The sequence below is a fragment of the Lissotriton vulgaris genome, chromosome 7 (genome assembly GCF_964263255.1).
Source record: "Lissotriton vulgaris chromosome 7, aLisVul1.2, whole genome shotgun sequence".
NCBI lineage: Eukaryota > Metazoa > Chordata > Amphibia > Caudata > Salamandridae > Lissotriton > Lissotriton vulgaris.
This window is the reverse complement of record NC_141695.1, coordinates 1,267,940,755-1,267,955,778: the sequence shown is the minus strand read 5'-3', so window position 1 is coordinate 1,267,955,778 and position 15,024 is coordinate 1,267,940,755. Positions and strand designations below refer to the sequence as shown.

General features: G+C 52.0%; 1 protein-coding gene across 1 annotated transcript in view; it reads right to left on the bottom strand.

Moving 5' to 3' along the window:
- The window catches only part of KDM3B (lysine demethylase 3B), a 1,298,224-nt gene that overhangs the window by 80,448 nt on the left and 1,202,752 nt on the right, over positions 1-15,024 (bottom strand). The gene's annotated exons all lie outside the window — the stretch shown is intronic.

Genomic DNA, 15,024 nt, shown 5'->3' with positions numbered 1-15,024 from the left:
GCTACATACCCAGAGGGTCTCAAGGCGCTTGAAGAGGGGTGGGGAATTACTTCTCGAATATCCAGGTTTTAAGTTGCTTTCTGAATGCTAGGTGGTTTTGAGTGAGGCGAAGGTGCATGGGAAGTGAGTTCCAGGTTTTGGCCGCTAGGTAGGAGAATGATCTTCCTCCCATGGTGGTTTTGTTGACGCAGGGAACAGCAGCGAGGGCTTGGTTGGAAGAAGTTGCTGGCGGGGGGGTGTAGAAGGAAAGACGTGTATTGAGGCATTCGGGTCCAAAAGAGCTTTGTGTGCGTGGGTGAGGAGGAGGATGTCTAATATGAGTCTGGCTGATGCGTTCTGGATGCGTAGAGTTTTTTCTGAAGTTTCGCGGTGGTACCAACGTAGAGGGTGTTTCCGTAGTCCAGGCGGCTTAACCAGTGCGTGGGTGACCATTTTTCTAGTTTCGGTGGGGATCCAGCGAAATGTTTTTTTGAGCATGCGAAGAGTGTTAAAGCAAGATGAAGAGACGGCGTTGACTTGTCTGGTCATCGAGAGTGAGGAATCCAGGATGACGCCTAGGTTCCGTGCGTGATCCGTCGGGATGGGTGCTTTTCCAAGGGCCTCTGGCCACCAAGAGTCGTCCCAGGCGGAGGGGGAGGTACCTAAGATAAGGACTTCTGTTTTGTCTGAATTCAGTTTCAGACGGCTATGCTTCATCCATTGGGCTACCTCTTTCATTCCTTCATGTAGGTTGGTTTTGGCGATGTTTGGGTCTTTGGTGAGTGAGAGGATCAGTTGAGTGTCATCAGCGTAGGAGATGATGTTGAGGTTGTGTTGGCGTGCGATGGTCGCGAGGGGGCTCATGTATACGTTGAAGAGGGTGGGGCTGAGTGAAGATCCTTGTGGCACGCCGCAGATGACTTCAGTGGCCTCTGACTTGAATGGTGGGAGGCGTACTCTGAGTTCTTCCGGCAAGGAATGAGGTGATCCATTCCAGTGCTTTTCCTTGGATTCCGATGTTTCTGAGTCGTCGTAACAGGGTGTTATGACAGACTGTGTCGAAGGCTGCAGAGAGGTCGAGGAGGATGAGGGCGACTGTGTCTCCATTGTCCAGTAGAGTTCGGATGTCGTCTGTTGCTGCGATGAGTGCGGTCTCAGTACTGTGTTTGGCTCGGAAGCCGGACTGTGAGGATTCGAGTTGGCTTCGAGGAAGGCGGCGAGCTGGTTGTTGACAGCTTTCTCGATGACTTTGGCCGGGAATGAAGGAGCGAGATGGGGCGGTAGTTTTTGAGTTCGGTGGGGTCAGCTGTGGGTTTTTTTCAGAGGGGCGCTGAGTTCGGCGTGTTTCCAGCTTTCTGGGAAGGTGCCGGAGTTGAGGGAGCAGTTGATGACGTCTCGGAGGTGTGGTGCTATGATGGAGTCTGCTTTGTTGAAGATGTGGTGAGGGCATGGGTCTGTGGGGGATCCTGAGTCGATGGAGTTCATCAGGCGGATGGTGTCCTCAGTGGAGATTGGGTTCCAGTCATTAAGGATGTTCAAGGGGGGTGAAGGTACGGTAGAGGGTTGGGTGGGTTGGTCTTCGGGTTGGTTGTCGAAGCTGTTGTGGATGTCTGCGATTTTGTCGTGGAAGAACGAAGCTAGGGAGTCGCAAAGGGTTTGAGAGGGGGTGATGTCGTTGGAGTTGGCAGTGGGGTTGGTAAACTCTTTGACGATGTTGAATAATTCCTTGCTGTTGTGGGCGTTTTTGTCTAGTCGGTCTTTGAATGCGGTTTTCTTGGCAGTCCGGATCAATTGGTGGTGTATGCGGGTGGCGTTTTTGAAGGCGTCCCTGGTGTTGGGGTCTTTTTTCCAGGCCTTCTCAAGGGAGCGACAGAGTTTCTTGGATTTCTTAAGATCCTCGTTGAACCAGGGGGCGTTTTTGCTGCCTAGTTTGATTTGACTTTTTTCAAAGGTGCTAGGTTGTCGGCGGTGTTGCTTAGCCATTGAGTGAGGTTAATGGCTGCTTGGTTGGGGTTCGATGAGTGGGCAGGGGGGTTTTGAAGAAGCGATGTGGAGATCTGGTCGATGGTGATTTTGTTCCAGTTTCTTCGCAGGGTAGGTTGAGGATGGTTGTGGGTTGTGGTCTTATTGTAAACAAAGTGAACGCAGCTGTGTTCCGTCCATTGGAGAACTGTGGTGTGACTGAAGGAAATATGTTTGCTGGAGGTGAAGATAGGGTCGAGAGTGTGTCCTGCGTGGTGTGTGGGGGTATTAACAAGTTGTTTGAGTCCGAGGTTGGCGAAATTGTCCAGAAGGGTGGTAGTGTTGTTGTCGTTGCTCTTTTCCAGGTGAAAATTGAGGTCTCTCAATAGAATGTAGTCCTCGGAGGAGAGGGCGTGTTGGGTGATAAAATCAGTGATGTCTTCAGTGAATTGTGCACCGGGTCCTGGTGGCCTGTAGAGAAGGGTGCCTCTGAGTGTGGTCTTGGGGTCGGTGTGGATCTGGAAGTGAAGGTGTTCGGCGCTAGAGAGGTTGACGTCCGAGCTGGTTGAGATGCGGATGGAGTTCTTATGGACGATGGAGATACCTCCTCCTGTTTGGATGGTGCGATCTTTTCGGATGATCTTGTAGCCTTCCGGGATGGCTATGGTGATGTCTGGGGCTGAAGAGGCGTTCATCCAAGTTTCTGTTAGGAATGCGACGTCTGGAGAGATGGTGTCTAGTAGATTCCAAAGGTTGATGGCGTGGCTGTGGACCGATCGGGTGTGGAGTAGGATGCATTTTAGGTGGTTGGCGTCAGATCTATGTTTGGTGTTAGTGGATGAGGAATTTGTTTTTGTGCCGTCAAACTTGCAGGAGTTGCATGTGAAGGGTCCATGGGTGTGTCCAGGTGCGGCTTGGGCGGAGTTGGGGAGTCGGCCGGGGTTTAGTGCAAGGAGGGAGGAGGAATCGTATGTAATGCGGGTGGGCTGGGACTTAAGGGAACCAGGGGGTCTGGCGCTGGGCGCGGTCTTGGCGCGGACGGGCGTAGACGGGCTTACCTTCGGCGCGGCTGCAGCGCGTGGACGCTGCGCGTTGGGGCATTCGACTTAAATGGATGGTGGAGGGGGCGGAGCGTGGGATGGTCAGCTGGGAGGCGTCAGCGGGGAGGGTGGGCGGGCCAAGGGAGAACACAACAAACCAGGATCCAAAATGGAGAATGGAAAGTGAAACAGAGCTCGGCTACTACAAGTTTCTATTCCACTAAGTAATAAGGCAGAACAAAAAATGCACAATGCAGATGGCAGCAGCAGCCACAATCTAATGAAATAAAGCTGCGCACAACCACAGGTGACAGCACGAGGTTCGGCGCTATGCCCCAGACAATGTGCCACGTCTCGAGGTTAATTGCAGTTAAGCGCGATGTCACCAAAAGATAAACAATCAAGCGTGAGGCACGGATGTTGCTTTTACAAACGCGTTAAACTTTTGAATGGAATATAGTCTGGCGCGATGTTCACAATCAATCAAGTGCGAGGCTTGGAACTTTGTATTACATTTTAAGCTTTGCGCGTGTGTAAAAGAATCAAGCGCTATGTCTATAATGCAGTTAACAGCGAGGTTCAAATGTCTACGATACCACGAAGTCAGGCAGAGGCGTCCAAAGTGTAATAAGTTAACGCCAATGTTATCCAATAGAAGTAGGCCTTGTAGTAGTGAAAAACAAATTTAAGACTTTTTTCCTATCAGGGAATGTAAAACTTAAAAGTACAGATATTACCTTTAAATACATTACTGCCTGCCTTGAGGGCTGTTTAGGGCCTAGCCTAGGGGGGGATTTATAAGCATAAAAAAGGCAGGTTTTGGGCCTGGCAAAAGGTTTATTTTGCCAGGTTGAAATGACAGTTTAAAACGGGAGACATAGGCTGGAATGGTAGGTCTGAGACATGTTTAAAAGGCACCTTAAATGGGTGGCACATAAAGTGCTGCAGGCCTACTTGTAGCATTTAATTTACAGGCCCTGAACACATGTAGTATCACTTTACTAGGGATGTACAAGTAAATGAAATATGCCCATAGGGGATAAGCCTATGTTAACATGTTTAAAGTGTGAGCACAAGCACTTTAGCACTTGTTAGCAGTGGTAAGGTGCACAAAGTCCAAAGGAAAGCAAAAACAAATAATCAAACACTAAGGAGGAAGGCAACATTTTTGGGGGAAGACCATCCTACAGCAGATGAGTCTACAATAGAATATTAAAAAAAACACTGGCCAGTGCTGGTGCCCAACTGGATGGCCTAGATCTATCACGTTGCTGTATCAAATACATGGACTAGTGTGCCCAGCGTTGTTTATTCTAGACCTTTAAAAAAGTTTTTATCAAAAAGGCCTAGCAATCTTGGTACGTACAGACATTCAAGTGGCACAGATTATAGATCATTAAGGTGTCCTTCTATGCCTATTTATGATGGCAATTGGGACAATACCTAAATGGAATAATTCCCACCAGTTTCTTTATTGAGACCCTGGAACAGCTAGCACCTCCCAGCTAAGCATTCTTTGATAACACGTGGTCGAAGCCCATTACAAAATAACGTGTCTCCATGTGCCCCTTCGATATCTAGTTGATTCATCTAGGTCTCGCTACTGTCCCATGTTCAGGCTCTTGGTTCCATCACCAACATTTTTTCCCTGTTGACATCGACCATCGAGTCCTCCGCACTGCTTTCAAACCCAATGGCAGAAAAAATAAAGATGGTACCACATGCTGTGGCACAATGGTATTATATAGTGTCAACAGGAGAGGGAGGGATAATCACTCTTATTCCCCCTAATGTGTTAACGTCAATAACAGAAGAGTGAGGAGTCAAAAAAAGGGGCATTGAAAAAGCAACAGCACTAGGAATCCCTCTTATTTAAAAGAACCCTCACTCACCAACCTAGTTGGTGACATGCTTCATCATTGGGTTCCTACCAGAGAGGACAAATGCCTCCCTGGTGTGCTACGACGCCTGAATTGCAGTGGAGCGGGTATTCGTGTTGTGATGTCAGTGCAGATGTGGGGGCGTGGCTTGGACGCCGATCGGGATGGCGGCGCGAGCACGCAGCTCCGCACGGAATCCCGCTAATCTCCTGGTTTCTGCACCCTGGGCGACCCGTGGTCGACACTCCTGCCCTACGAAGTATAGGGGGACCATTGGGCGTCGGCAGAAAGTTGCTGGGGGACTGTTGGCCCCGAGGAGACCCTGATGAGCGGCGGATGAGGTGTCACCGAGAGTGAGAAGAAAATGGCGGCGGAGCAGACGGGCGGCTCCGGACGTCGAAACTGAGTAGCCTTGGTGCTGACTGGCAGAGGGCCCTGCAGCCGAGAGATCGATGCGGTAGGGACTGGGGTGACAGTCCTGAAGATCGGGGGACAGGGGACCCGGCTCCGCTTGGACTTTTGAGGACACCTGCTGGCCGCTATCCCTCCCGCTTCCCTTCCTCCTCCAGGTTCAAGAGGGGGCAGATCGGACAGTGCTCGCCCACTGGGCCCTTGGAGCAGCGGACATCGGCGGTGGCGCCTGATCCTGCTCGATATTGGGAAGTTGGCACCGACCCACGAGTGCCAGGACTGGACGGGTTTCCTGGCCTGTGACGCAGTACCCTAAGATGGCGGCTACGGGAGGGCCGGTGGCCGTGGAGCACGGACAGGGGGACCGGGCGGCGCTGTCCCAGGTGGGCGAGACCCCCCCGCCGGAGTTGGACCAAGAACAGCGACTGAATCGACGCTTGGATGTCATACTGTACGCGATCGCCTCGACCAAGGAGGCGTTGCAGCAGGGCATCGCGCAAGTGGCCACGGGGCTGGGGTTATTGCGAGCGGACCATGCGAAGCTGGCGGTTAAGGTCAAGGACCGTGATCAGCTGCTGTTGGATCTGAAACCGTCGGTGGTGACCGCGGAGCATAAGATCACGGACATCCTGGCCCGGCTGGACTCGCTGGAGCGCCGTGCGGAGGATGCTGAAGGCCGCAATAGGAGGAATAACGTGCGGGTCGTAGGCCTGCCGGAACGAATTGAGGGGGAGGATGCGGTGGCCTACATGGAGGACTGGTTTCGGACTGTGGTGGCGCCGGAGGGGCTTACTCCTTTCTTTACCCTGGAACGAGCCCATAGGGTGCCTGCTCACCCGCCGGGTCTTTGCCGCCCCCCCCCCCGACCGATGGTGGTGCGGCTCCTCCATTACAAGGACCGGGACCTCCTCATCCAGAGGGCTCGGACGTCGGGCCCGTTTGAGGTAGAGAACAGCAGGGTCACAATCTTCCCGGACTACACCCAGGCGGTCCAACGAAATAGAGCATCGTTCCTGGCGGTGAAGAAGGAGCTGCGAGAGGAGGGCATTCAATACTCCTTGCTCTTCCCGGCCAAGCTGCGGGTCATCCTGGATGAGAACACGCACTTCTTTCAGACTCCGGATGAGGCTTGGCAGTGGCTGGAGTCGTACAGAGCGGGGACGGATAGATCGCACAAAAGTAGGCGAGATCGGCCTAAACTGCCTCAGATCAGACAATCGCAACGCATTCGGTCCCGCAATAGGCGCCAGTGGGAGAAACTGGAGGCCCAAATGGCTGCGGAGAAGAGAGATGCGCTCGCAGCGACGGCGGCCATTACGGGGTCGCAGCAGGAAAGTGAACTGGCGGAGACGGACTCTGGCGGCGAGGGCAGCAGGACAGGAGAGGACCTTTCGGAAGCGGAAAGCTCGAAGGGGCCGGTGGTGACCCCCCAGACTTCTGATGGGATATTTCACGGTTAAGGCTGTGTTGGGACTTGGACAAGATCTGATGGTAGGGCGGTATCCTGTTGGAGATGGGTGGGTTGCCGGGTAGGGTGCCACAGGGGCAGGACGGGGTGGGAGCGCGAAGCGCGGGCTCCGCTAGCTGGGGTCGGCGATAACTCACCCCCCCAGGGCCCTTAAGGCCTTCTGTGGTGGAGACCACAGATTAGGAGAATGTGTGGTTGGTTTGAGGTTTAGATCGGGGCTGACACTGGGTTTGTGGGCTCTGTCCTGGGGAGTGGGGTTTGGGGTGTTTTTCTTTTCAGAGTTTGCTTCGGGGGGGGCAACTCCTTTGGTGGGGATGTGAACTGGCGTTCTTTGACCTGGACTGTTTGCTGCTGGTATGGGGACGTTACCTAGTTTGAAATGCCTAACGTGGAATGTCCGGGGGCTACGAACCATGGTCAAGCGCCACAAGGTGCACGCATATCTGGTGCGCAGGGGGGTCCAGATTGCAATGCTACAAGAGACCCATCTGACAAAAAAGGAATGTGCTGCGTTGCAGAAAAGATGGCGGGCCAGGTGTTCGGCACCACTTATTCAGCTTATGCCAGGGGGGTGTTGATTTGGGTGAGAGCGGGGATCCCGTTCCAGGTGCAGCACCAAGTGGTGGACCCTGATGGCAGGTTTGTGGCGGTAGAAGGGCGGTTGTATGGTAGGGATGTGGTTCTCTGTTGAGTGTATGCGCCAAATACTGATCAGGCTCGATTCTTCGATGGCCTTTCTGGGTCCTTGGCCTCTTTCCGAGCGGGCCCGGTGGTACTTGGGGGGGATTTTAACTCGATTACGGATGTGGTCCTGGATAGGTCGCACCCCCCCCTTGTTGATTCCCCGGTGCGTAAGTTGGCCATGCATAGAAAGGATTGGCAGGACAGGTGGGGGTTGCTGGATGTGTGGCGGGAGCAGCACAGGGATACCAGGGACTATTCCTTTTACTCGGCTCTCCATGCGCTACACGTGAGGATAGATTCAGTGCTCTGTGGCGGATCCCTGGCCCCATTGATCTCACACACGGAATACTTGGCTAGAACCATTTCGGACTATAATCCCCTATTGGTACATATCCAGTGGCAACGGGAGCGCTCGGCGATTCCAACATGGCGGCTCCGGCCTGACACGTTGGAGGACTCAGTGTTTAGAGAGGCTGTCCAGCAGGGCATCGATCATTACTTTGGCGAGAATGAGGGTACGGCCACGTGTAGGTCCACTGAATGGGATGCGATGAAAGTGGTGGTGAGAGGGGTATGCCTGGGTCGGTTTTCGAATGCTCGTACGACTGTGTTGAATGCACTCGCGAAAGTGGAGGAGAGTCTGAGGGACTTGGAACGGCGCAGGCCGTCAAGGCCGGACTTGCAGGCACGGCTGTTGGAGGCGAAGGAGGTGGTCGCCACCGAAACGGAGCAGTTGCGATGTTACGACTACAGGCAATACGCCAACAGAGCGCATGCTGAACGGGATAAGGTGGGCACGCTCTTGGCCAGACTCGCTAACCCCGAACTTGGGGGCTGCCCGGTCCTTAGCCTCAACAACGCACTGGGGGAGACGGTATATTCTCAGGCAGCGGTGTTGGAGTGCTTTCGTGTGTATTACGAGGAATTGTACCAGAGCCAGTTGGGAGTGGAGGCCCAGGAAATTACGGAGTACCTAGGGGCGAGGCAGCTTCCGGTCCTTGATGAGGAGGACGCGAAAGAGTTGGGCGGTCCGATTACGCTTACTGAAATACGGGCGGCCATTAAAAATATGGCTCGGAATAAAACGCCCGGGGTGGACGGGCTACCGATCGAATTCTATCAACAGTTTGCAGACTGCCTGGCGCCCAGACTGCTGGTGGTGTACACGGAGGCTTATGAGTTAGGGGGTTTGCCTGGATCCATGAGGGAGGCTTTGATTGTGTCGCTCCTAAAGCCCGGCAGGGATGCCACGGATGTGAGGTCCTATCGCCCGTTGTCCATGTTGACGGTGGACTACAAAATCCTGAGCCGGATTCTAGCCGCCAGGCTGGCTCCACACATGACGGGCCTGGTACACAGGGATCAGGCAGGGTTTATCCCCACGAGGAGCACGGCGTTGAATATCCGTCGCCTGGTTGGGATAATGGACGCCGTCCTGGACGAGGATGGGTCTCAAGCGGTCTTATCAGTGGACATAGAGAAAGCATTCGATAGTTTGGAGTGGGTCTTTCTGGATGGAGTGCTGGAGAGGTTTGGAATAGGAGATGGGTTCCGCCGGTGGACGAAGGTCTTGTACTCCTCAGCGACGGCGCGGGTGCGTTTGGGTGGTTTGGTGTCTGCGGCGTACCCGGTGGGCAGGGGCACGAGACAGGGGTGCTCTCTTTCCCCCCTCCTGTTCGCTCTGGCGATGGAACCCTTGGCGGTCCATGCTAGGTCGGGTGACAGATACGCGGGGATACATAGCGGCGGGCAGCTACATCACATCTCGCTATATGCGGATGACCTGCTGCTGTATTTAGACGATACGGAGCGGGCCCTGGAAGGAGCGATGGACCGGTTGTCGGAGTTTGGCCAGTTATCGGGCCTTAAGGTTAACTGGGCGAAGACCTGTGTGTTCCCGCTGAGAGCGGAGTCGCCCTGCCCTGCTCGTGACTTGGGGGTGGTCTGGGAGCCATCTTGTTTCACTTATCTGGGAGTTCGTATCTACCATGAGACCACGGACCTATTAGAAGGCAATATTGGTCGGTGCATGCGGGCGCTGAGGGGCAGCATGTCCTTTTGGTCGACCCTCCCGCTGACGATTCTGGGAAGAATTGCTCTTTTGAAAATGGTGGCGCTCCCCCGACTCCTGTACTATTTCCGGACGCTTGCCATTTGGATTCCTCAGAGGATCTTTAAGGACCTGAGGATGATGATAATTGGTTTCCTGTGGGGACATGGCCGCCGTAGAGTGGCTCTGAGCACGTTGCTACGCCCCAAGACTGAGGGGGGAATGGCTGTTCCTGATTTTGAACTATATTACTTGGCGGCACTGCACGCAACATGTGGCCCGGGTGTTTAGGGGACCGGAGTGTGATCGGGAGTTGGGGATACAACGCCATGTGCTGTCCTATATCGTTATGCAGCAGAGGCTGGAGCTGCGGGGCCTCACACTGGAGGAACGGACGCTCAGGCTGTGCTGGCAGAGAAGTCTTAGGAGGGCGAGGGCGACTCGGCCTTATGCGCCGGAAATACCGATTGGCATGCTGACGGCCCTTCCACACGGGGCGATTGGTCCCCTTTGTTGCAATGGGAGGAGGCGGGACTTCAGGTGGTGGGAGACCTATATGTCGATGGGACTTTGGTGCCCTTCGGAGTCCTTCAGGAACAGTTCGGGCTATCTGATGGGGGCTTTCTCCTGCATGCGGCGGTGGTAGCGGCTATACAAAAGCACTGGAAGGGAGGGCTCATAGAACCGGACACCACAATGGCGTGCCAATACGTGGTGATGGCAGCGGGCACCTTTAAGGCTGTGACCTGCCTCCATAACAGGATGTTGCACGAGGGACTGGAACCGCTCCAGGGGCTCAAAGTTAAATGGGAGGAGAGTGTGGGCAGGCCTATTCCGGACACGGTATGGAGCCATATTTTACGGCGCACATGGAAAGGCACGAGGAATGCGCGTTTCCAACAAGTGCATTTCTTTGTGCTACATAGGGCCTATCTGACCCCGGAAAAAATACAGCGGTACTTCCAGGTGCAGGACGCACGGTGCCCGAGATGTTCGTCTCCGGAGGCGGACATGGACCATTTGTTTTGGGGTTGTTCACATTTGGAGGCCTATTGGGCAGAGGTGGGGGACCTCCTAAACGATGTGACCGACAGGGAAGTAGACTTCGACATGGCGGCGTGTCTGTTGCTCTGGTTCCCGCACACCAAACACACTAAGGTGACGAGCAAATTTATTGACCTGGGTTTGATACTGGCACAAAGAGAGATCACATGGCATTGGAAGTCCAGGGGCGGGCCGTCAGTGAGGAGGTGGAAGAATGAATTGTTGCGGTGGTCTGATTGTGAGAGTGTGCTCAGAATGAAGCAGGCTGTCAAGCTTGGTAATGAGAAGGCCTTAGATGCAGCGCGTGCGTGGGAATTGGTGGTGCAAGCCTTGCGTGACTCGTTAGTGGAAGACGAGGATTGAGTGGTGGGGACCTGTGGACACCATGGGGCATTCTAACTCAGAGACGTCATTGACACTGTAGCGGAGATCCATACTACACTTATATACAGGACACACACCATTAGCAGTTGCCGGGGAGGGGACATTGAGGGGTTGTTAGTGGGAGTTCAGGGGGGGGGGTCGGAAGCCAGGGGGTTAGTTGACCGCGATAGTGACTCTGTGCTGAGAAGGGCCAGTGGGGAGTAGGCGATGAGCGGGAGGTGGCAGAGGGGAGCGGGTCAGGCGTGGTAGGCCCCACAGAGCGCGGGACGGGTCTGGAAGCGGCTAATAGTATTGACCCGCACACGTGGGGTGGCTGACGCTGTTATTTGTTGCGGGTGGGGGGGGTAAAATGCGGATACGAAAAACGTTCTTTCGACCATGGTCCCTAAGGGACACTCACCGTGATGCCTTCCTGCTATTTAAGGTACTATGCCGCCCGGCCTCCGGGATGCGGGCTGAATGGCTGTGTATGGTATACGTCTTATTGATTGACCGGGGGGACATTATGAGTGGACTGGTTGAGCCATTGTATTCTGTGGTTTCTAACACTGCAATAAAAACAAATTAAAAAAAAAAAAATGTCAGTGCAGCTGTGAAATAGTGCTAGTTAAAAAATGCCTTGTTTTATTCCCAGAATAATTTTAAAGGTGAAAAACCAGATATCGTTAAAAACAGGTGGGATGGACGTTTGTTATCTGGATAGATTGACCAGACACATCCAGTTTAGACTAGGTGTAGATGGTGGTCAACATGTTTCTGCTTTTGAACTGCGATTTGCAAAGCATTTGTCAGGACCGAAAACTCACGGTGGTATGCGCACGCTAAGGCACACCCTAACTTGTGGAGGGATGTAATGGGTAAACTCATGGTTTTACCATGGAGGCCTTCTGGAGTTAGAAAAAGCAGATATATGCTGTAAGAGAGAACACAAATAAAAACAGACAACAATACGTTGAGTTCAAGAGTACCTTCTGACAAGTAATCAATAGGTCTTGTGTTTTCACAACCTCATGCTGTCAAATACCGGTTAATAATTAGAGGTATTACGGCAAACACCTCAGTTTCAGGCATTCATGTCAGCCAGGGTAAAAATTGTACTGCCACTCTGTGTTTCCATTTACATATGAAGGGGTTGTCGTTCAGGGTAACACCCAGTAACCAATGGTGCGCTATCTATCAAGCATGGGTTATGCATTATCTGTGATGCATACGAGCTCAATAACAGTGACCAACCCATGAAAGTGCGAGTGTGGGTCAACACGTATAAAAAGGCAGTAAAAATTAAAAACATGGAAAAAGCAAGGGCATACGTGAAGTTAAAACTGACTTCACGTCATGGGTCCAGGTGGGGGCTAGAGCCGCTGTTAGGATCTAAGCGGAACAAGAGGAAGAAACTGTCAAGGCGGGAGAAAAACGGATGTAGGTTTCTGCACCAAGACAAATCCCCCCAACTGACTTACTTCCAAAGCGTGCTCACCCTCACACTACCTATCTGTTCCAATCCTCGGACCCGGATGCTACTTCGGTGTCCGCTCAGAGGATTTAAATACAGGAACTCGTACCGATCATGTGATCGGGCGTGTCTCGTGGAGCACGCTACGTCTGGGGTGCGTCAGCTGGAACACTAGAATGTTAAAACAGTAGTCTATACAAAAAACTTTATTGAGCCGGTTAGTGAATATGTGCAGGCACTTGACATCTATGACTCGATGTATGCTCTCTTGGTACTGTGTTTTCAGAGTGGTTTAAAACGACGAGACCGACTCAAGATCCGAAACCACAAGCCTGCGGGCCTCTACATAAAAAAATCAGGGGAGGGGTTTGTAGTGTAGGGGGCACCAGCTACTGCTCCTACTGCATTGTGTGATGAAAATAGTGATGCGAATAACATGTCAATAAACTTCATGTAGCCTATCAGCAGGTCTCGGCCCACAGTGACTAATCATAAGATATATAATGATTGGAGGGGACAGGGCTGCTGGCGTCCACTATTAGGCTTAAATGTTTACTGACATGATGCTTTTCGTTTGATTACAAAGGGGTGCTGCTATGAGCCAGCCAGGTTTTCTTGTACATAGCCTAGCACCCTGGTGTTACACAACCTAAAGGGGGCATAGAGCTGAAGTTAAAATAGTCCAGTGCTCTAAGAAACGTGTTAGCGGGCGGTGTACAGAAGAGGAACCAGGACTGGGTTATCAGCAATCAGCGTCTCATTACTAATTCCCATGGAATATCATCATTTAGACCAATCACATGTGTGGAGAGGCGGTAAATCAAGTGCTGCTCTTTCTCAAATAGGGCTTGTTGTGTTGTAAGCCTTGCTTCATCTGTTCAATGATTGTCCAGCATAAGTCGTTTGTGGTATGAATGTGTTGTAAAAAATGTTCTGTTAGTTTAGTTGTGTTCTTCTGTCACCGGATATCGCTGCGGTGTTCGCACAACCGTTGTTTGATCTTGCGTACAGTCATACCCACATATCTGGAGCCACAGGGGCATGTGAGAAGGTAAAACACATTTGTGGAATTACAGTTGATGTGGGCCTGCTGTGTCCATATTTTCACAGGCTCCAGATCCAGACTTTTGGTGGTGGTAGTCAGGTGGCACACACTGCATGTGCCACACGGGAAATGGCCTGTCACTCCCGGAAGGCCCCAGGCGATCAGTACTGATTGGTTGTCGCCTTGTCTGTTTTCCTCGGGCAAGTATGCACCAGGGTGTCCTTAATACTTTTGTCCCCTTTGAAAGAAAAGAGGAGCTTTTCCCACTTATGGTTGTGCTTTCCAAGATCCTCCAGTGTTTCTTGATCAACTTGCTGATGGTGTTTGAAGCACACTATACGTTGTGACACTTGAGTGGTATCTCTTCTGGGTTCTTGGGATTCTCTTCCAGAAGTGCTTCCCTTTGTTGGTTCTTAGCCCTCTTCTCCTGAGTATTCTTTCTGGGTAACCTCACTTGCGGAGCTTGGTTGTCAAATCAGCTGCCTGGGATCGGAAATCCACCAGCTCACTGCAGTTACGCCTGAGATTAAGGTATTGGCTGAAGGGGAGATTTTCCTGCAGCGGTCTAGGGTGGAAGCTGGAGAAATGCAGCAAGTTATTATTCGCTGTTGGTTTGTGGTGAGTTTTGGTCCGCAGTCTGTTGCCAACTCATAATGACTACGTCTAGGAAGATCATCTCATCCCTCTGGTAAGTTTAGGTAAATTTCAGGTTCAGATCACAGGTATTGATCCAACCAAAAAATTCCAACAGGGCATTTTCAGGTCCTTGCCAGACAATGGGGCAAATGTGCTGCCCACCGAAGTACCCGTCGACTGTAGGTACAGCTCTCCCTTGTATTTGAAAAAGTTTCTTTTTAAGGCGAGAGTAGCGCATTCAATCACAAATTCTTTTGGGGAGGTGAAGTCCCATGGTGCTGCATCGAATGCTTCGCTAAGGACCCTGATGGTATCGTCCTGCGGGATGCAGGTGTAGCCCTTGCGACTTCACTGCAGATTGTGACAAGATGGGGACACGTCCAGCTTGGCTTTTTAATGTTTTCTTTTAGACTTCAATTTGGACTTACCTTTATAATTTGACTATGAAGAGAACCTGTTGTGGGAAACACTGGGCGCCAGAAAAGTTATACGCTTTCAATTCCAAATGAGTGGGATGTACCATTTCTTCTAGTGTTTGGCAAAGTACAGCTGTGCTTCACATTCACATATAGCATTTGGGTAAAGCATATGGGTTCATGAGGGTGAATTGCTCACAAAACTTAAAGTTGCGCCCAGAGCCCAAACACCAAAGGTATACCGAATGGGGCATCCGACATCCATTTAAGACGTGCATGGCTTCAGAGAAGACACAGTTCCCTTGCACGCTGGTTAAAATGTTTGTCAAAAACTTTTGTCAAACCATGAAGAAAAGCAGACGCAGAGCTTCTGAATCCACGTCTGAAAGCACAGAAATAAAGGAACTGATGTTTGAGTGAGGGGTGGCCCCTATATCAGCGCTGCTCTATCACTTCCAGGGCAGAACTAAGTCAATGCGGAGCAGCATGGTGTCATCTAAGGCCGTGGGAGAACATTACTGTGAAAAGCTTCCGTATTCAGTCTGACACCTGGGGATTTTTCTAAAGGTGAG